The sequence below is a fragment of the Misgurnus anguillicaudatus genome, chromosome 17 (assembly GCF_027580225.2).
Source record: "Misgurnus anguillicaudatus chromosome 17, ASM2758022v2, whole genome shotgun sequence".
Lineage (NCBI taxonomy): Eukaryota > Metazoa > Chordata > Actinopteri > Cypriniformes > Cobitidae > Misgurnus > Misgurnus anguillicaudatus.
The window spans coordinates 36,029,967-36,052,135 of record NC_073353.2 but is presented as its reverse complement, the minus strand read 5'-3'; the positions used below and the strand labels follow the sequence as shown (position 1 = coordinate 36,052,135).

The window sequence follows — 22,169 nt, the reverse complement described above, 5'->3', positions numbered from 1 at the left end:
AGAGTTTGTGTGTCTGTTTAATCCTCAGCTTTCTCAAGCTACACCGGACTGGCAGGACAGTTTGCTGGTCTCAGCACGATGTATCATCTTCTCTCTCTCTCTCTGCTCATCTCTCTCTCTCTCTTCCTATTCTCTTCGCATCAGCGGTCTCAGCGCTCATAACAGATGAGTATCACTGTAGCCTTAATTCAAGGCCAGGTCAGTTACTTCAATATCCACGGGGAAGGTGGTGTGTGTATGTATGTGTGGCTGACTGGATTAGCCGCTGAATTTTACACCCAGTGCCTGGCTGGGTTATTAACAGGTTTGAAGGCAGTGTTGATAGATGGACAGGAGGGACATGAACCATCGGAGGGAGGAAAAGGAGGTGGGATGAAAGGAGATGGGATGAAACAAACAAACAAAAAAACTCAATTCAACAATTCAAGAAAACAACAAATAACCAAAGGAAAAAACTAATGAAAACTAAAGAATAAAAAAGTATTGGTAAAGCAAAAAAGACAAAAGAGCAAAAGAAATGAAAAATATGAAAAATAAAAAAGAAAATAATAAAGGAAAGATTAGAAAAATAAATAAATAAATAAAGGAGCAAGGGAGCAAGAAAGAAAAAACAAAAGATGGCAAGACAAAAAAGAAAGCAGGAATAAGAAGAAAGGTAAGAAAGAAAGAAAAGAAAGGAATAATGAATAAAGGGAGTAAGAAAGAAAGAAAGAAAGGGAAAAAGAAAGAAAAAAGAAAGAAAGAGAGTAGGAAAAAAGAGAAATAATGAAAAAAGAAAAAGATAAAAGAAAGAAAGGAGGGAGGGAAGGAAGGAAGGAAGGGAGTAAGAACGAAAGAAAGGAAGTAGGAACGAAAGAAAGGGAGTAGAAAAGAAATAAAAGAAATGGAAGCAGGAAAGGAAGAAAAAATATAAAGCAAGAAAGAAAGACAACAAGAAAGCAAGACAAAAGAAAGAAAGAAAGAAAGAAAGAAAGAAAGAAAGAAAGAAAGAAAGGGAGTAAGAAAGAAAGAAAAAAGAAAGGGAGTAAGAAAGAAAGGCAGAAAGAAAAAAAGAAAGGGAGTAAAAAAGAAAGAAAGAAAGAAAGAAAGAAAGAAAGAAAGAAAGAAAGGGAGTAAGAAAGAAAGAAAGAAGGAAACAAGAGAAAGAAAGAAAGAAAGTGGGAAAAAAGAGAAATAATGAAAAAAGAAAAAGAAAAAGATAAAAGAAAGAAAGGAGGGAAGGAAGGAAGGGAGTAAGAACGAAAGAAAGGAAGTAGGAACGAAAGAAAGGGAGTAGAAAAGAAATAAAAGAAATGGAAGCAGGAAAGGAAGAAAAAATATAAAGCAAGAAAGAAAGACAACAGGCAAGCAAGACAAAAGAAAGAAAGAAAGAAAGGGAGTAAGAAAGAAAGAAAAAAGAAAGGGAGTAAGAAAGAAAGACAGAAAGGCAGAAAGAAAGAAAGAAAGGAAGGGAGTAAAAAAGAAAGAAAGAAAGAAAGAAAGGAAGTAAAAAAGAAAGAAAGAAAGAAAGAAAGAAAGAAAGAAAGAAAGGGAGTAAAAAAGAAAGAAAAAAGAAACAAAGAAACAAAGAAAGAAAGGGAGTAAAAAAGAAAGAAAGAAAGAAAAAAAGGAAGAAAGAAAGAAAGAAAGAAAGAAAGAAAGAAAGTAGGAAACAGAAAAAAAGAGAAAGAAAGAAAGAAAGAAAGGGAGTAAGTATGAAAGAAAGGAAGTAAGTTGGAAAAAGACAAAGCAAGAAAGGGAGTAAGAAAGAAAGAAAGGAAGAGAGTAGGAAAGAAAGAAAGGGGGTAGAAAAGAAAGAAAAGAAATCAAGAAAGAAATGGAAACAGGAACGCAAGAAAAAAATATAAAGCAAAAAAGAAAAAGAAAGAAAGAGACCAGGAAAAAAGAAAGAAAGAAAGAAAAGAAAGAAAGAAAGAGACCAGGAAAAAAGAAAGAAAGAAAGTAAGAAAAAAGGGATTAGGAAAAGAAACCAAGAAATAAATGAAAGCAGGAAAGCATGCAAGCAAGAAAAAAATATAGAGCAAGAAAGAAAATGCAAGAGAACGAGGGAGCAAGACAGAAGAAAAAAGAAAAAGAAAGTAAGGGAACATAAAAGAAAGAAAAGAGCAAGAAAGAAATGCAAGCAGGAAAGCAAGCAAGAAAACACAAAAAGCAAGAGAACAAGAAAGCAAGAAAGAAACCAAGACAGAAAGATGAGGTTATGGGCATTTGTTTAGAAACTATTCAGAAAACATTCACTGCACTCGTGTAAATCAGTGAACACAGATAATAATCATAACTCAACCTCTGTCAGCGTTTAACTTCTGGCACTCAAAGACTCACTTTCACTAATAAGTCAGCTGGTTATGTTAGAAAGATAGTGTCATCACTCAGCAAAATATGTCAAATATATCTAAACAAGTCTGCAGGAGTCCTTAAAGCTAAAGATGACTCCTAGCTAATATCATTAATAGCTACACACCAAACTAAATATGCACATAAGGGCTGCTGGTAGATTATGACACTAGCATTAATTAATAAAACACCACTGGTCGGCCAAAATCACAGTTAGTGACCTTATACAAATTATCAGACAAACGTTGGCAAATTGTATATAAGAGATATATTATAAAGAGATATGTATTTTCTCAGAGTTAAACTGCTGTGTTCAGTACAGTAAAGCATAAACTGGTGATCTTCCCCAGATACACCATCATGAGATATTGCAGTTTCCATCAGAGAAGCCTCATTTCCTACAGTCTGCTGGCTGGGCAGAAAACTCCTCCATTAGAGACTTTAAATGACACCACTGCATAAGACACATTATTCAAACTGGATATATTCTCTGCTTGGGCTACTAAAACTAATTTCGACACAGACAATGTCAGGTTTGTGACTGGCAGTACTCCAGGGGTTGCTACTAGATGGGTTGAGCGTGAAATAAATATTCAGTGGCTCACATATAACTGCTTTAAAACTATTCAAGAATTGCATATAGGCTGATGTGCATTCTTAATTATGTATACCTTTAAAGAAATAGTTGGGTGATTCTCACGAAACCATTGAAACACCACGGCACTAATGATTTTAGCATTAAAATGTGTAATATAGTAACATTAAAAAGCATCAGAATTAACACAATACTGTGTTCTACCTTGCACAATGTGTGATTTCAACATAATATCTCATTTTCTGCTGAAATTCTCATTACCGCAATGTGTCCGGCTGTGTTTGAACATGCGTTATGTTGTAATTTAATCAAATTAACACAAAAATATTTAAAAAAATAAATAAATGGATGTTTTGCTAGACTACTATAGATGACAGAAAAAATATTTACTGAATATTCATGTATAATAATAATGAAGAAAAATTAGGAAAATGATGTGTCCATGCCTGATGTTCTCATCCTCCGCAACACTTTTTGAGAACAGTTTAAGCACACATACAGAATTTTAATAAAGTTTGATTTTGAGTGACCAAGCACATGGACCAGTTACTTCAAGATGGCTACCAGGTAAGATAATTTGTTTTTACAGTTAATTTGAAATATTGTCATGTCAGAATGCTTACAAGACATTTTGATTATCATTACCGCAACAAATGCTTATTAAATGTTAATTTAATTAATAGAAGCATAATACTTTGATTTTAAATGCATGTGCAGAATCTCCAAATTATGTTCTTTCAGGTTTGTCATGTCATTTTGAAAATATTTCAGTGTTGATGTTTTCTGACCGTTGCGGTAATGAGATTTTTTAAGACTATGTTACAAAAAGTGTTAAATGATAAGTAAACATTTTTAAATTAATGTTCCCATTTACTCCAGACTTTGTTTTTCAATATCTGGTGGGAAAAAAAGTAAATTTAAGCAATTTTTACATTTTCATGCTTGACCTTTTTAAAACCAAGTTTTCGTGAGAATCACCCAGTTACCAGCAACTCCAATATGAGTCTATGCCATCTCCATGGTTTAAATAACTCATACTGTGATTTTTCAAAGCTAATACTGTGGGTCCCGTGAGTGACACAAAGCCCCTGAATGTCTAAAGATACCTGACAGCCAGCTAAACGTCAAGATTCAGCCGCGCTGACACAATGCGGTCCAATCAGGTCTGTGAGTGAGGGAATTACAGCACAAAGTGACTTCTTATGAGAATCACATTAGTTTTTCTGCTTCTCTTTGGTACCCCGAAGCAGATGATAGGAGGAGACAAACTCACAAGTTTGACAAAGCGGCCTTAAGATGGCAGGCGGCATTAGGCGCTCTGAATGCACACTTCAGTAGAGGAGGATTTGCCCGGATGACGGGTCTCGGTACAGCTCCGGATGTAAAGGCAAATGGTTAATACCGTTAAATGCATTGCTCAACAGATACCGCCACAACTTCTGTCTGGGTTTAACCGCACAAGCGTGACATCTAAACAGGTCGGGAAATAACTAGGGTTCTTTTGCAAACACAGTACGCTGCATACTTGGGTTTATTGGAGTCTTAGGGGCTAATCACACCAAACGCGCTTTAATGCTTGGAAACGCAAGGCGCGACGCACTGCCTTTAAAAAAAAAAAAAAAAGAGTAGTGCAACGCGGCTTTTTATATTGCTAAGCAAGCACCGAGTCAGCTGTCTTGTCAATCAAATATTGAAGCGTGAGCGCTCTTTTGCTGTTAACTGTCATATTAGCAGAAACTTTAAAAAGAGGGCGCTTGCTCTGACCTTGTTTGAGGGTGAGAGGTGCACAAACACGCAGGAGCAAGTGAGCGAGTGGAGTCTGGTTCTTCAAAGCAACTGTAAACTTCCCTCACCACAACGTAAGGCCCGCCTCTACACTCATTCGATTGGACAATGGAAAGACGCAAATGACCTCCTTCATAAACGCGTGCTGCGGCTGGCGGAAAAACCGCAAGGCGCTCGGCGCGCATAAACAGCATGCAAATGCTCCCTGCCCATAGAACATCATTCAAAAAAGGCGCCTGCAACTGCCATAAACGCTTTTGGTGTGATCGACCCCTTAGACTATTTCACTCTCACTTTTAAGTAGAGATCGAACGCTATATCTGTTTCCCAAAATTTTCCCCCAATATATGGGTGATTCTCACGAAAACTTGGTTTTAAAAATGTCAAGCATGAAAATGTAAAAATTGCTTAAATTTACTTTTTTCCCACCAGACATTGAAAAACAAAGTCTGGAGTAAATGGGAACATTAATTTAAAAACTTCTACTTATCATTTAACACTTTTTGTAACATAATTTAAAAAATTAGTCCTAAAAAATCTCATTACCACAACAGTCAGAAAACATCAACACTGACATATTTTAAAAATGACATGACAAACCTGAAAGAACATAATTTGGAGATTCTGCACATGCATTTAAAATCAAAGTATTATGCTTCTATTAATTAAATTAACATTTAATAAGCATCTGTTGCGGTAATGATAATCAAAATGTCGTGTAAGCATTCTGACAAGACAATATTTTAAATTAACTGTAAAAAAAATGATCTTACCTGGTAGCCATCTTGAAGTAACTGGTCCATGTGCTTGGTCACTCAAAATCAAACTTCATTAAAATTCTGTATGTGTGCTTAAACTGTTCTCAAAAAGTGTTGCGGAGGATGAGAACATCAGGCATGGACACATCATTTTCCTAATTTTTCTTCATTATTATTATACATGAATATTCAGTAAATATTTTTTCTGTCATCTAAAGTAGTCTAGCAAAACATCCATTTATTTTTTTTCTTAATATTTTTGTGTTAATTTGATTAAATTACAACATAACGGATGTTCAAACACAGCCGGACACATTGCGGTAATGAGAATTTCAGCAGAAAATGTGATAAAATTTCCAATTATAAATTCTTATGTTGAAATCACACATTGTGCAAGGTAGAACACAGTATTGTGTTAATTCTGATGCTTTTTAATGTTACTATATTACACATTTTAAAGCTAAAATCATTAGTGCCGTGGTGTTTCAATGGTTTCGTGAGAATCACCCCTATAAGCATTTCCCCCATTATCGGATATCGGTTTTGTAATATCGGATTGACCGATAAACGTCGCCATCTTGTGGCCATTTTGAGAATTGCTCGCTGGACAGCATTTCGTCACAGTATTTTTCACTCTAGATATAAAATCTGTAAAATGAGCAAATGCAGAATTATACTTTTTTAATAACAGGATCATATTAAACAAGATTTCACACCTACCGAAGAGAATATGAACATTCTCAGATTTCTGATATAATTAAATAAGCACTTTTAAAATGAAATTAAAAACAAAGTTTTGCAATCATTACCAATTTAAGGGGTGTATGCAATCTTATCTATTCCCTTAAGTTTTACCAGATTTAGACAGTGTATTAGATTAAAAATGATTCAAGTTTTACTCTCCAGAAACTTCAAGCTTGCCCAAAAATGCACAATGCAAAAAATAGCAGACAAAAAGAAAGCATCATTTCATGATTAAATCTGTGCCTTTAAAGTAGTAGAAACTTTTTCTACATCCTAATTTGCTTACAAAATCTAATTAAACACACTTAAGATGGTAACAGACTTCACAAAACATCACACCATCAGTTAACCTGAACCACAGGTGCATCTATAACACATTAAACACTGACTGAAGACATAAATAATATTGATCACTCAGGAAAAATAGTATGCCATATATAAAATTCTTTTTTGCGTTTATATTTTCAACTGTATTTTTATGCAATATTAATTACAATCTTTATAAACTCTTGCAGTTGTATTTCTGAGCTTTAAAAATTCAAACAGATCTACGGTCTTAATCTTTGTACTTGCACTACTTTCAAGCATTTCCTAGATATGCACATGTATTAAAAATCAAGCGAGTTAAAGAAGCGATCTTTTGAAACCTAAGTGCTCTGACCTTTCCGCTCTGAGCGTCTCTTGCGTCGCCGTTTAAATCTGGTCCTGATGAGACAGTAATAGGCCTCCATACAGTGTGTGGCATCCAGAACCAGGGCCATGACCCACAAAGCCGAGTTAGAGAAAAACTACCTGCCTTATCTGCCCTGTTCTCCGTTTATAAGCCTCACGGTGAAGGTGTGAGCTTCAGACCCTTCCCTCTCTAAGCTCTACCACACACGCCAATACACGCGTGGTCTCCTGCCCCTCCTCTCCCTTTACTACTTATGTGAGAGAGAAAGAGAGAGAGAGAAAGAGGGATCATGAGAAAGCTGTACAAACAGCTTGCAAGGTTAGAGTAAAGAGAGAGAGAGAGAGACGGCTGGAGATTTCACGGTGGATTTTTGGTTTCTAATTTGTCTTCTCTATGATGTGTGTGCTGTTTATGCCCTGCTAGTTTTACCTGAGGTAACAACGGTCCACTGTCATCAGCACATGCATGATGACATCACACAGGCCTGAGCCAATCAAGGCCCAGCTACATGGTAGAGAGAAGGGCATGAATTTACTCCCTTGATGCCCTCACCAAGACTCTCAATGAAACAGCTTTGAACTCCACTAAAGCATCGTCTGAAAAAAAATCTAGATTTCTTCTTTCAAAAAATGATATATGATAGCAAGCTGGAAGAATAATCATAGTTTTTAATCTAAAATTATGCATTCATGCATTAGGTATGCATTAACAAAAACAATTGTACAGCATTTATTAATCTAGGTTAATTCATATATATGCTACTGTTCACAGTTAATTTATGTTTGTTCATAAAAGCAATCAATGTGAAACTTAAACATGTTTATGTGCATGCAATTCACATTATCCTCAAAAAATAGGGGTGTTACAAGACTTACTCCACGAGACGAGACATGAGATTGGGTTCACAAGAACAAGACGAGAATTTTACACTTAAGAAATCCTCAATGATAAAATATATGAATGGGAAACTGAAATCACATAATTTTGAAATGTTTTAACTAATCTAATACTATCCCTAACAATTATTTTGGTAATTAACAATGAAATAATTAGATATTTTTAGTAACTTTTAAAATAACATAATAATGATGAATCAATAATAATTGGTTCAAATAAAGTATTAAAACCAAGTAAACATGTTGTTTTATTAAACACAACATTAATATGTAGCCTATGTAATAAAAACCAGCGTTATTTATAATAACAAATGCCTGCAGAGGGCGCTAGCGAACTCACATATGTTATCTTTACTTTCATTTTAGATTGAGAAAACGCTTACTTTTACCCAAACAACATTTAAATCTTTAATATTTTTCCAACTCTTTATAATAGAAATGATACAGCCACTGTTATTATTGAGCAAGAACATGTATACATATCATGTAAACCCAGAATGAGAGTTTAATCTGCAGAGACACTTCACATCTGACACTGATCAAACCTAACATCTCTTAGACTTTATATGACAAATCATTTTGTAAAATCACATCACACTCCTAACAAGAAATAATAGATGATATAAATGTTTTATTTATTGTTATATTATAATGTTTAATGTAAGAGAACACTAAATGCACTTATAAATATCTTAAATATAAGTATCCATAAAAAGTATTAATAATCACAAAGCAGTGTGAAAGCAGTGTGATCAGTGTATGTTTTATATCAGCTATTTCGTATAAAAAACGAAAGGAAAAACTCTTCCGCCATCATGTGGCCAAAGCAAAGCATTGCATTATTCTTAAAATCAGACTTCTCAAGTACAGTGCAGGGGCGAGGTTACATAAGGGCCAGGGTTGCACTGGCCCACTCAGATTGACGGCTGGACCACCCAGTCAGAAGAGACACACAATATGTTTGTGAAAAATAAAGCATAAATGATAATAATCTCTTATGCATCATTCATACTATATAGAAAGTTCATCATTTGCATGCAAACTTGCAAATGTTAACATTCAAGCCCATTTTAAACCGTTTGAGCACAAGATGATGTTAAAGTGCGCTGTTTACTGTGCGCAAAGACCCGCACATATTTAATTTGACACACACTTAAGTGCATGCATGGAGACACGCGTTTCAAAAACACGCAAACACAGAATCTCAATATGCTTGAGCAGACACATATGCGCAAAATTATCTGGAAATACCAGAGTCTTGGCAAGGTTTCTCATAAAAACATTCACTTATGTCTTAAAGTGAACGCAAGCAGATCAAAAGAAATCAGATGTGCATATGGATCCGTGCTTATTCGGTCTTAAAGTGACAGTATCCTCAAGAAATCTGCTTATGTCATTATGTTAATCTAACAACAGAAGACAAAAGGTAAATCACTTCTGTAGCTGTAAAAAGATTAAATATATTTAATTTATAGAATGAAAAAAACAGTTTATTATTCATTTCATTCTTGTTCCTAAATATTATTGTTATACTTTATTTATAACTTTGTTTTTTTTTCTAGTTTTGCTTATAATTTATTTTATTTATTTATTTCATTTTATTAAAAGGGACAATGCATATTAATGAACTATGAAATAGCTTCACAATTTAAACACCATTTAAAAAATGTTGTTCTCATTTCATTTTCCTTTTTTGCTGATGCAAAAATGATTCGATCAATGACTCGAAAAACGTAATGTAATCCATTTAACCACAACTATAAAATGTAAAATATAATTTTTAAAATGTAATTTGAGAGTATGAATTGAGGTCCACCTTATTTCACAGAGGTCCACAGTGCAGTACAGTGTATATACAATACAATTAACCAAAACCAATAAATACATTTCTTACACTACTAAACTCATTAAGTACCACATAACATATGGCTATACAACATAATTATGACCAATATCAATAAACTGCTGATGGCCCTCGAGTCTCACAGGTCAATAAGGATGTTTGGGTTTTACGGCTGTTAAGCGCCCTCTAATGGAATCAAGTGGAACTACAGCATTACATCAAAGACGTTCACAATATGAAAATAGTAATGCATTACTATTGCAGTTTATTTATTGACATAACTGATATTCACTCATAATCATGTTCTGAATAACCAAATAATGAATAAAAAGAGAAAATATCTGATTCATTCTTTACACTGGAAACAGCATTTCACACATTTCAAACAAACAAAAACATTTGCAATAAACTGCTGAAATAACAAGAGAAGCTGGGATGTATGCAATCTTTTACAAACCTGGCGAAACACAGCAGTATTGCCAACCAATAAACAACCAAATCAGTTTAGTTTACTGACCAAGTGAATGTTTGCTAAGACTTGTAAACCGAGACCTGTGTGGTAATGAAGTGATTGAAGAGAGTAACAGATATATTTATGAAATCAGGAGATACATACCTTAGTTTCCACTTGCTGTCAGCACACCAGCTGTACCACCAGTTGTTCTCCTAAACCTGCACAGAAAATATGACAGCTAATGTTAGTCATCATCGACCTAAACCAATATGTCTTCATATCATCCATCACCTCATGTGAGCTGTTTCAGATTCCACATCAAGTTAATAGACCACATTGATCTTTATCGATCCAAGTTTCTGAATCTCTTTACCTGAAGGTGAGCATCGCAAAACTATGATCTCACGACTGTGCTACACAAATCAGTTGTATCTATGAGAACAACACGACCTCTGCTGCAAATGTCCCTTGTAAAAGTACACTGAAATAAAAAAGTGAAATAGGAAAGATAAGTTCCTCGGTCCAAAGCCGCAGACGGACCATCCCAGCCAAGCAAAGAGAGACGGAACAATAACAGCATGGAGGAAAGATATAAGACAGGCAGGAAAGATGGGTAATCATCTGAATTTTTACAAATGTCACATACTGTTTTCGAAAAAATCGTCAAAAAATGTTTCCTAGGTGTCACTTGCTAGGTTTCCATTACCCTTTAAATTGCGCAAATTGAAATGGCAAATTCGCATAAACTCCCATATATCGCAAAAAAAGTTTACTCTCAAGTAAGGTGGTTTACCAGGCAATTCCTAAAAGGAATATAATGCAAAACTACATTTTGTTAAATGTACAGGTCACATGACATGCGTTAAAGCCACATGATCATTCATTAAATTAAGTATGTTTACATTTACAGATACAAAAAGTATAGTTCATATCATATTTAACCCCCCAGTCACATTAGCTTTCTTGTTAACAGACATTGTATAAGTACAAATTCGGATTTTTCTCAATATCCACCTTTTCTTGAACGCGGAAGTAAGTGATGTGACGTATTTCCTTCTGTGTGCGAGACGTCCATTTTAATAGCCAGCCGGTAGAAAACAGTGTAGTGGGAGCGCGCATAAAACGTGATTTAAACAGTTAAAGGTGCTCTAAGCAAATTCACGCGTTTTAGATTATAAAACATTTTTTGTTACATATAACAAACATCTCCTCACTATCTGCTTGCTTCATGTCCGCTGATCAAACTGTAAAAAAGCGATCTCTGTAGACAGCCCAGGCTCCACAAACTTCAAAATAAACACAGTGGCCAAACCTACAAACAGAAACGATAACAAAGTTTTCTAGCCAATAAATGAAAGGAAGGATTTGAGGGTGGGGGTTGGGCGCGTTCATAAAAGCACGGAAGGGAGGGGTTAGCTACGCTCCGTTTGTTTGAAAACAGTTCAAACATCAACAAAAAGTGACGTCACATAGATTCGCTTAGAGCGCCTTTAATATCTACTACATCTGCCACGTATGAACCAGTGTGAGAATGAAATTAAAAAGTGGCTGGATATATGAAGGTATATTCAATCATTTCGTGTTGTTGATCGGAGGTGACGGGTCTTCAATGCGCAAATATAAAAGCACAGAGACATAACAGTATCTTTACAATGGGAAAGTCAGTCGAGTGTTTGTACATGGAATTCACCAAGTTGTACATGGACACGTCGAGCTTCACGCGGTCCGACATTCAGCAGCATCTTTATCATTCAATACATTGTAAGTTGTTTGAACAAACCATAATAAACATATTCATTAAACTACTACATGTATTGAGTATTGTTTTCGTTTTATGATAATATTATTACATCACTTCTTATGAACTAGATGGAGTTTATGAAATTATTTGCTTATTTTTAAATTATTTGCTTTTTCATATAAAACATAACAACAGTACACGCAAACACATTACAAACTGTTATAAACATTAACTAAGCAGATTATGTCTTATATATTTTGTACTGTAATTGCATTTTTGTAATAATATATAGTAGCAGAATAAATAAATATGCATATTTTTATCAGCATAATATTAGTTGTACTATTGTATTTATTGTTTACTGGCAGTTTCGTTGAAAAGTGTTATAGATGGATTTTTGAATACAGATCACGAGTGCATGTAACTTACGCCACATACACATTCAGTTCTTGTGCATGTATTATGGTTAAAACAAATGTTTTGTAGAGATTTACTGCGCTTGTATTAGCGATTATGGCAACCCCTAACTGCACATATCATGCCGGTCTTCTTGGATTTCATAATAAACATTAAACAGCCAGTCAAAACGGCACACTTATGTCCTTCGCAATAGACTACCATTAGCTTTAGTGGCTCACCAGAAGTCATAAACAAGAGCGCTCAAAGATGGCGGCGCACACATTTATGTAAAAAAAAAGGTGGATAGTGGACTTCAATCGGAGGACACTGCCTTTTTCAGATCGACGAGCTTTGTAACAAATCAGAGCGTTTGGGGAAGGCACAGAAATCTGGAGCAAAAAAATTTACGGTATGTGGAAAATAATGTGGTTTTTAACCATAAACCACATTGTATTATACTAAATGCACAAATAACGTTTTTTTTTAGCAACAAAATAGGTGCCCTTTAAAAGACCTTTTAAAATAGTACTGCCCCCAGTGACAGCTCGGGACCATTTTCATTCACAGCCCAATATATTTACTAGTGTGTGTGTGTACATCTTCAAATGCTTGAGGAAGAGCTAAAACAGGCCTTCTTTTCAGGTCATGGACTTATTGCTTGCATGGCCAGAAACAGCTGAAGCCAAAACAGCAGCAGGAAGCTTTATAGAGGAAAAATAACAGCAGTCCAATAAAAACAGCGGAAAACCGTAGAGCTCTGTTTCTTTAACCCTGACAGCCACCACGTGTCCACTGAGAATAGACTGAGAGTAAATGCCCACACAGGACAGCATCTTGCCATTGCATGCACACAAGTGTGTTTTGTTTGGATGCATCAGATTGAGAATAAGCAGGGAGTCGAAACTTTCAATTACGGGCCTGAGTTTACAGTCTAAATGACTAAAACACACGCTGTAATTTTCACTACTTTCTCAATAAAGAAAGAAAGGTTTTGTGGATGTTAAAGGTTCTTCGTGAAACTATACAGTCTGACAAAGACTTTTATTTTTAAGACTCTATATAGCAAACCTCACACTGCAAAACATAATTGCATATCTGGGTGATTCTCACGAAATCCAGACTTCAGAATTTTTTTTAAAGCCATTAAAGCCAATTTTATTTGCACATATAAGATTAAGGTCTGAACTTACGATAACCATTATTTTTAGAGGATTTAAAAACCATTTCCTATAGAATTATTTACATTTTTTAGATTATCATTTAAAAATTATCATTACGGCAACATGATATTACATTAAATATATGCATTTAAACTCATGTTTCGGTAATGATAACTAAAAAGTTGTCTAGGTACTATGACAAACAAAATTTCAACTTTTATCTGGAAAAAAAAATATGAACTGCTGGTAGCCATCTTAAGTGTCACATTCAATTATGTCCCTTCAAACAAATATTTTTTGAAAATGTTAGTTCCTTGGGCTTAAACGATGATTGAAAATTGTTCCTTATTATTGTCTCTACATTTATCAATGATCACCAAATATCACATGTTTCTTTACTATAAATGTTTATAGTATAACATGCACTGAAGCTTTTTATTTTTTAGATTTTTAAATTATAAATATTTTCATGTCAAAGAACTCAAATCCAGTCATGGACACGTTGCGGTAATGAAAAATTTCCCCTTAAATGTGGAAAAAACAACAAAATTGGTTTGTATGATGTCATTTAAAATCATGTGCAAAATAGTACATGAAGAGATGTTTGTTACTGTATTCTTATTTTGATACTCTGCTTTTTAATCAAAGTGTTTCATGACACCTCATAAGTGTTATTTTGCGAGAATCATCCATCTGCTTTGGATGTAAGCTCAATTTAATGTATAAATCTAATATATAAAACAAAACAAATTATTTCAATAAAAAAAATCATAAAACAACCAACAAGAGAGAGTGAGCTACAAGTACACTTTTGGGGACACAGGGGGCACTGTTGCCTCACTCCTGGTTTCCATCCACATCCCAAATAATTTTTATCTTACACCAAAAGATCAAAACAAGCCCACACATGGCAACACACCAGAACTCTATCATGCATAAATAAATAATCTGACAGAAGACAAATAAGTAAGAGATATGTTTGAGAAGCATTCCAGCTTACCGCCTGGCAACAATGCCTAAATCCCAATTCTTTGCAGACACAACAATAGGAAAACATGCACTCCTCAGGGTCAGATTTTATTGCTCTACAGCAAATACTTTTTGAAGGTTGAACGACAGCATCAACAAAATAGCCAGAAGGCAGCACAAAATTATGCAAACTGAAATAAAACGTTTCCTGCGAAGAGCAAATAAGAGAAATATTAGTCATGCAAACAAACAAGAACATTACTGACTGCAATGTGCATCAGGACCACTGCGTAACCACAGACCACAGTATTCGGCGGGAGATATTTAACCAGCGCAGACAGTCAGGCAACAGGCTCCACGGCCAAACTAAACGAGATGCAGGAGTTACAATTGGTTGGCGAAAAGCCGCTTTGGATGAAAGTGTTTGGTAAGTAAATAAATGAAAAAAGGTACAGTATTAGATCTGCTCATACATTTGAGGTTACATTTTTGGCACATGCAATTTCAATGACCATCTTCATTTTCTCACTTTCAAGTATTGCACATGCACGTTGCTTTCATAACCTGCAATTATTCGCAGCGCCTCTACACTGTGTGATTGCTTTTAAAAGATCAAAGCAGATCAGAAGAGACCCACTTTAATGTCGCTCACGAAAATCCACAAAAAGAGCTCTGCATTGAGGAATTCAATGAAAGGTGACATAAATCACACTTCCATACCTGAAATAAAAATATAAAAGATGAAAGGAGAGTGTTATTAGCAGGTGACCCAAGTGAGATCCCTGATGTGTTTAAACGGCACCACAACTGATCATGTACACTCTCAGAAAAGAGGTACATAAGTTGGGACAAGGACGGTACCTTTAAAACACTGTACCTTTAAAAAAGGTCCTAATATGTACCAGCTTTTAGAAACAAAATTTTACTTTTTAAAAAAGGTACTGCCCCAGTTACAACTTTTGCACCTTCTTGTATCTTTATTCTGGGACTGGGACAGCGTTGTGTTAGCAATGCAAATGTCATGGGTTTGATTCCAGGGAACACACTTACTGATACACAAATGTACACTGTCAGAAAAAAAAGTCAGAATATGTACCCCAGCTGTCGCTGGGGCTGTACCCTTTCAAAAAAATAGAGCTTATTTGTACCTCAAAAAAACATAATAGTATCTCAAATGTACATATTGGTACTAAATGTTTACATATCTGTACCTAATGGTCAATATTAGGACTTTTTTTAACCCAGTGACAGCTAGGGGACATATTTTGACAATTTTTTCTAACAATGTAGGTATTTAAGGTACAGTAATCTACCCAAAATTGTATTCTGTTTTGTATTACTGTAAAGGTAAAACGAAAACATAGGTTACAACCCCAATGACAGAAAAGTTTCAAACCTTTTTTCTGACAGTGTATAGCTTGAATGCATTGTAAGTAGCTTTGGAAAGCATCTGCCAAAATGTAAATTATGGTTGAAGCCTGGAGGTGCAATACCAACTCTGTCCTAATGGGGGTGCTAGTGCTCTGACTAACAGAAACACAGTCAAGTCAATCCAAATTTATTTATATAGTGCTTTTTGACAATGTCGCATTGTTTTAAATAAATAAATGACAGAAAACAAAATGTATGGTATTATAGCAAATTTTATTGTCCTCATAAATAGATTATAATCTAATAAAACGGTTAATACTTTATCTTCAACTATCAGACATTTAGTCAATTATTATGATAAATAACAGGCATCATATTTGACTAAACAAAACCTTTCTATCCATTAAAAGAAGAAAATTTATAAAAGAGTAGTTACATAAAATTTGTAATAATGCCATGAACAGCAAAGCATAGAAAACTTGTAGCAACATCATTAAGTGATTTCCAACACCACACACCTACTAGTAAAATAGTGACACCTTTAAAGGGATAGTTCACCCAAAAATTGAAATTAGTCTTTTTTTACTCTGATTTTGTTACAAACCTGTTTAAATTGATTTGTTAAGATAAAAACGAAGGAAGATATTTTTAAGGAATGTTTGTAACCATGAGCGGGTATGACATTTTGACAGTATGATAACCTTCAGCAAAAATACCACGATTGCATGGTGTTGCAGAGCCATTGCAACACTAAAATGTGTTATTTTCAAATGTCTGCATATAAAAACAACAACTTTTCAACTGGACACAATACATTTTATTTTTAAGCAACATACAACATGTATGCCAGGCAAAAATACAGCCTTAAATTATAATATTCTTTCAAAAATTATTACATTAAAATGTATTAATATTAAACATTAAAATCAATTAAATGACTTAAATATTTTATTATTTTTGTGTAAACACAGCTTATACCTTGAAATCGGTATCACATAAAATTTAGTGGTTTTGAAACGTTGACTCTTTAAAACCACGGTATACCTTGAAACCGTTAACCGGCCCATGCCTAAACCAAACCGATCATGAGCCCCATTTACTTCCATAGTAGGAGAAAAGACTACTATACAAAATGTCTACCTTTGTGTTCATCAGAACAAAGAAATTTATACAGGTTTGTAAACAATATGAGTAAATGAGAAAATTTTCATTTCTGGGTAAACTATCCCTTTAAAGGTGCAGTGTGTAAATTTTTGTGGCATCTAGTGGCGAGGTTGCGCATTGCAACCAACGGCTCAGTCCACTGCTCACACCTTACTTTTGCATGCATAGAGAAGCTACGTTAGCCGCCACGGGCAAACATGTCATCGTCGGAGACAACTTGGTATAAAAAAGTTTGTCCGTTAAGGGCTTCTGTAAAAACATGGCTGCACAAAATGGCGACTTCCATGTAAGGGGACCCTCGGTGTATGTAGATAAAACCATCTCATTCTAAGGTAATAAAAACATAACGGTTCATTATAAAAGGTCTTTATACACCACTGATCATATAGTTTTGTATATTATTTTCCATTTCTGTTGAGAGATCCTTCTAAAAATTAAACACTGCACCTTTAAGACCCTCACTGAACCATAAAAGCTATATTAACAGAATTTATTACACGGCGCTCTGGAATGCTTGATTCTGATTGGTCAGTTGAGACATTTGCAGGTTCGTTCTTTTCAAATAATAACCGCTCCAAAATAATAACGCATAGCCGGTACTACTTGCACGAGTAAAATCGCTCCGCGCCAATAAAGATCAATAAAGATTACTTTCTGTCTGGCGCCATCTTGTGACAAACACTCGACAACCACGACAAGAGACAGACAGCTTACTGAGACTGAACTTGACAAAATAGAGCATGACAGCTACGAAGCCAACACACAAAAAAATACAGAATGGGCATTAAAACTTCTCAAAGACTGGCTAAAAGAGAAAAAATGGAGACAGTATGAAGCAGAGGATCTTAATAAGGTATTACGATCATTTTATGCATCTGTGCAAAGTTTCGCGGAAGGATAAAAATGTTAAGTTAAAACAAATATGCCAATAAAATGTTTCAAATTCATATTCATGTCCAGTTTTTTTTCTTATGTGGCAAGAAGCCGTGTAATAAGCGGGATAATGTAGAGGCAGCCGGTAGTTATTGGGAAATAACCCCCTTCAGTGTGATACAAGACCCTCCGCTTCGCGTCGGGTCCTGATCACACTGTCGGGGCTTATTTCCCAATAACTACCGGCTGCCTCTACATTATCCCTTACTTACAAAACCCCAATCTAGACAGAAAAATTATTTTTTACTGCATGTATGAAAGACTGCATGCAGAAAGCTGCGGAGATGATGGTACAGTACAGTGCACATGGAATGCATAGACGAACGGAGGCATTGTCCCTGTCAGTCATCACCAGACTTCAGAACACTTCCTCCGGCGACAGAACCTTTAAGTTAAGGAAAGACTAGAGAGAGAGAGAGAGAAAAGAGAGGGATCCAGACAGACTATTTTGCCCACAGGGAATCGGTCTGTTTTCAGTCTGCAGAGCATCGTATGAAGAACTATGGTGCCCATCTCCGCTGCCAGGCTGTTCCCACCCCCCTTCCTCTCCGAGCAATGCCGCTGGCAGATCCAGCAGGAAATATAGGGCCATTACAAGGCAAAAAAGACATGAGGGGAAAATTACTGCTGCTGCCCCGAGTGTGAACTTCCGACAGCCGAGTCGGATATTAAATTTATTTAAAGATTCCTGGCTAATATCCTCCGTTTCCCACAAGTCACCGGGCAGCGTCGCGAGTACAGGCACAGAACAAACTGGCAAACATATCAGAAACGTGTAAACAACCGCACAAAGTGTACCTTGGTAAATGAACTCCTCTGCGATATCCACAATATCTGCTCCTGTGGTGAAAGCATAGGTATCGGGGGACGTGCGATAGCTGGGTATTGCTCCGTAAGTGCAGAAGAAATGGATTCCTTTAACAGACGCATGACCTTCTCTTATTCTCTAGTTACACCGCAAGAGAGGGGAAGCTTCGGCCCATTAGCAAGAGTCATTAACGCGGGTGTAAGTGAAAATACTACGACACAATAGAAGCTGTCGTAGATTCGCTGACTCCAAAAGAGGATTGCATTGAGTCAGGAGCTGTTAAAGAAGAAAACAAAGCTTCTCTTCGTAATTGCACTTTTTTTTTCCTTACTAGCAAATTTTGGTCAAGGCACTACAGCACTGCTGGTTTGAATTTGCAGTGCACAAACTAGGTACAATAATACGGTTTCTTAAGAAAACAACCGCTTGTTCCTACTGGGGAGCCAAAACAATCAATCACATCAATTCTCACAGGACTACCATAATGAAGGTTACGAAAACCAGAGTGATGCGGAGTAACAGGTCAGTGGTGAACTAAGCATGTTTGTAAAGCAACATCTCATTCCTAAGACCTAAAAATCCAGATCTGTTTTGCACCCACACTCTTTACTTGCATTTGACAGATTGGGGTGGTTTGTTGATCCTGCGTTTCAATATTCCCTGAAGCTTGCTATTTGGGTCAACTCTCTAGAGATTTAAGACTAGATGGTGTGCAGAAAGCAGCTGGACGGGACAGCTGGGGCTCGTGGAAGCCACCAGGTGAAATCTGCACTTCTCAGGCCAGGGGCGTTCACAAACTCTGCCACCTCAACACTGATTTAGACCTTCAGGGGGCATGAAAGCTCAGTAGATGACTCAAATGGGTTATTTGTCAAGAAGCTGTATGACGTTGACATTAGCTTAATTTGGGTCTTTCTTGTACCACTACCTTACTACTGCATTTATTATAATGGTCCAATTACAATCTTAAAGCTTTCACTACTTCAATACATTTTAATATTACTTATGATATTATTCTACGTGGAAATAAATTTGAACACCTCCATGTACTTCATTCTATACTATATTCAAAATTGCCATGCTCTCATTGTTTCTTGATTTTTCTGTTTTTTTTGTTTCTATTCCATGTAAAGCTGCTTTATAACAATAAACAATTGTGAAAAGCGCTATATCATTTTTTTTATTGATTTGATACTGTGACATGGCTCTTACCAAACTTTTGCTAATCCACAGATTTCAGAGGTTGGGCTAAAACAAACTTACAGTGCAGCTTGCACCAAATGTCCCCCATGACAGGACCTCACTTACTAACTCACTCACTCACTCAATTACTTACTAACTCACCCAATTACTTACTAACTCACTAACTAACTCACTCAAATACTCACTCACTCGCTCGCTCGCTTACTCACTCACTCAAAATTTGGAAGTAATAAAAAATTCAGTAATTGCAATCCACTCACTTGCTCACTAACTAACCCACTCACTCACCAACCCACCCACTCACCAACCCACCCACTCACCAACCCACCCACTCACCAACCCACCCACTCACCAACCCGCTCGCTCGCCCGCTAACCCGCTCGCTCGCCCGCTAACCCGCTCGCTCGCCCGCTAACCCGCTCGCTCGCCCGCTAACCCGCTCGCTAACTTGCTCACTCGCTCGCTAACCGGCTCACCCGCTCGCTCACTAGCCCACTCACTCACTCACTAACCCACTCACTCACTCATTCACTAACCCACTCACTCACTCACTCACTAACCCACTCACTCACTCACTCACTCACTCACTAACCCGCTCACTCACTCACTAACCCACTCACTCGCTCACCCGCTCGCTAACCCACTCACTCACTCACTAACCCACTCACTCACTCACTCACTAACCCACTCACTCACTAACCCACTCACTCACTCACTCACTAACCCACTCACTCACTCACTCACTAACCCACTCACTCACTCACTCACTCACTAACCCACTCACTCACTCACTAACCCACTCACTCACTCACTCACTAACCCACTCACTCACTCACTCACTAACCCACTCACTCACTCACTAACCCACTCACTCACTCACTCACTAACCCACTCACTCACTCACTAACCCACTCACTCACTCACTAACCCACTCACTCACTCACTCACTCACTCGAAATTTGAAAGTAATAAAAGCATTCAGTAATTGCAAACCACTCGCTCGCGTACTCGAAATGTGGAAGTAATAAAAACATTCAGTAACCCTAACCCTAACCCTAACACATGCAAGCACGCACACACTCAATCTCTCACTTATGCAGTCACACACACACCCTCACAAGAGCACACAAAACACACAGCTCCAACAAAGCCTGCTATGTGAATGTAAGTGAATGAAGCTAAATGTTTTGCTTGTCAGCAGAAACCGAAACCCTTTGATAACCGAGGTCCAGCACAAAACTGTGACAATCCAGACAAGTTACACCTCTGAGGATAAGATCTCTTTCTCAACACTCCTCACTGCTCTTGTTGGGGGCAGAAGAACAACGCTCCCGAGATTTTCCCATGCAGGATCTGGCGAGGTGCTCCAGCTAGTGTTACGAACGTTGCGGTTAAGTAGGACAGGAGTGTGTGAAAGAGAAAGATTGCGAAAGTGGGGAAGAGGGATCTCTGTCACCACGCTCTTAAAGAGGATCTGGGAAAGTAGTAGGACTGAGTTGGCTGAAGTATGTTCCTTTTTTTGTCTAATTTATATTTCAGAAGACATAAGGAGACCAGAGAGTTATCCTGAAGAAAAATCTTGATCTGCAAAATACCAAAAGTTTCTGTTGGTTTCAAATCTCATCATTAGATTATTTAACCTGGATTTCACAGACGGGGTAAAAATTTTTCTAAACAGTAAACTGAATGTTTGTCTGATGGGTAATTCTGACTGATAAAAACAAAAATTGAGGTTTAAATAACACAAAAGGGTCTAAATATACATAGAAAAATGGAGCAAGAGCAAACTTAAGACCTAATGATTTGAGGTTACTGCATGAGGTAAAGGAAAAACAGGAAGAAAACACACACAGACTTTTGTACAAGCATTCAGGAAACTGCTGTGATGTAAAGGAGGGCGTTGGATTTTAAGTTGGCTGCCGGTCTGCCCAGCACCCATCTCTCCAATCAGTGGGTGGCTCCAAAGCAAACAGCCGTTTCCGCTGGATATGGAAGTAAAGGGACTTAATTTCCAAACACCGCGAGATGGCAGATCTGCATCCATCTACAATAATGCTTAAACACAAAGTCTATGAAGTATGTAACCAAAGTGTGGACCACAGGGGTCAAGAGAGGCATTTTGGCCAGCGGACTTTTTTCCATAGCATAAACTCCAACATCAACATCAGACTGCACGCTTATCTCTCTCTCACTCACACTTCCACAACATCTGGACATTCACAACACTTCAAGCGTGTACCTGAAGCAACGACTGAAATCCACAAAGGGTTCCTCCAATCTGCTGTTTATCATCAGACAGAAATTATGTTTGAAGAAAACCTCATTAACCTCGCCTGCAA

General features: G+C 36.7%; 1 protein-coding gene across 2 annotated transcripts in view; it reads right to left on the bottom strand.

Moving 5' to 3' along the window:
• The window catches only part of adarb1b (adenosine deaminase RNA specific B1b), a 197,801-nt gene that overhangs the window by 76,083 nt on the left and 99,549 nt on the right, over positions 1–22,169 (bottom strand). For both annotated transcript variants that reach the window (XM_055214837.2, XM_073854699.1), the window contains exon 3: positions 10,245–10,300. The gene's annotated coding sequence lies outside the window, so the exon portion shown is untranslated. The remainder of the gene's footprint in view (positions 1–10,244; positions 10,301–22,169) is intronic.